Genomic DNA, 1,496 nt, shown 5'->3' with positions numbered 1-1,496 from the left:
AACTGCACAGGCATGGACGAATCTCAGAACCGCAAACACTTTTCCGCATGCAATATAATCATCCGCTTTAGTTGGAGAAAGCCCCCACAGGTCGCACACTTGGAACTCTACTCGGAGGAAACACGCCTAGCTAGCTCAAGGCAGGTCCACTTGGCAGGTTCCATTTCTAGCTAGACGTGCCGCCTTTCCCGCCTTTTGTTGCATTATGTTTGCCGCGAGCTACAAGGTCCTTGCTAATCATTAGCCACACAAAACATGAGGGTGTGATGAATGGAATGAGAATGATCGGTCTCTACCTAAAGATAGTACTGCCACTTAGCTAGTGTAAGTAGGTAGCGATCAGTCGGTACGTACCAAGAACATTCCTCACAAATTATGGCTTTCGATTCCTCGGGGCGTCGGCCGTCCTTTGTTTAAAGTAAGTTGAGACGCCACTGTTTTTGATGCTTTGTTACTACCACTCCGTACGAGAGAGAAGAGAAGGGGAGAGGAGCGTTTGAGCGTGTGATGGTGAACGGCAGCAGGGTAAAAGGCTGCGCCAGCTCGCGACGCGTTTCTCGCTTGTGTTGGCTGGGCTGGGCCTTGGAGATGGGAGCCCAACAAGGCAATGGTCAAAATGAATTGGAAGTATAGAAAAAGAACATGTCCCTGATGATTCTTCTTGGAAAAAAAATGGAGGTGCGGGGAATCGAACCCCGTGCCTCTCGCATGCGAAGCGAGCGCTCTACCATATGAGCTACACCCCCGAACTGGTTGCCACTCACTGCTGAAACTACATATTCTGGGTCACCGGAGAGGAGAACGATCGGTTTAGTGCCATCCATGGGCAGAGCGTTGGTGCTCGTCTTGCTCTGCCCAATTCTCCCTTTCTATTAGTAGAAGAAAACATCAGTTTCTACAAGACGACGGCTAAAATATAGGGTAAACAGAGTAAATTGAGATCCTGCCACAAGCAAGGGGGCTGAGCTCAAGGTAACAGGATGAGCATCAGCTCAGGCAAAGGACCGAGAAGTTCTACGTTATGGAACCACAACACAGCTTCAGGCGATCAGGCTCTGGCGGACTAAGCAAATAGTTGTTTGATTGCCTAGCTCACATGTAAAAACTGGCCCAACACAGCTTTCAGATTGTGCGAATGTGTTGTCAATGGCGTCCATCGTCGCAGACTACAAGCAGATGTCTTCTCGGAATGACGGTTATGTAGGGCGCGTTTGGTAGGCTACATCAAGCCCAATCAGGCTCCGGCGGACTAAGCAAAGAGTTGTTTGATTGCCTAGCTCACACGTAAAAACTGGCCCACACGAAACTTCAAGCGCTCTCAGCCTGGATCACGAGGAACGCCCAGATCGACCGTTTTTACACATGCAGGCTGGGCCTAGTGCAATTCACACTAGGGAAGGATGTGAGCTGGGTTTGATGTAGCCAACCAAATGTGGCACAGAGCCTGTATATCCAGTAGGCCAGACTCGTGCAACCAAACGCACCCTTATCATCTG

At 49.9% G+C, this 1,496-nt stretch overlaps 1 non-coding gene across 1 annotated transcript; it reads right to left on the bottom strand.

Moving 5' to 3' along the window:
- Positions 1 to 673: 673 nt before the first annotated feature.
- Positions 674 to 746, bottom strand: TRNAA-CGC (transfer RNA alanine (anticodon CGC)). Its single transcript has one exon. It is a non-coding gene; the product is annotated as a tRNA-Ala (tRNA).
- Positions 747 to 1,496: the final 750 nt, after the last annotated feature.

Source organism: Triticum aestivum, chromosome 2D (genome assembly GCF_018294505.1).
Source record: "Triticum aestivum cultivar Chinese Spring chromosome 2D, IWGSC CS RefSeq v2.1, whole genome shotgun sequence".
In the NCBI taxonomy this organism is placed as follows: domain Eukaryota; kingdom Viridiplantae; phylum Streptophyta; class Magnoliopsida; order Poales; family Poaceae; genus Triticum; species Triticum aestivum.
This window is presented reverse-complemented; position numbering and strand designations above follow the sequence as displayed.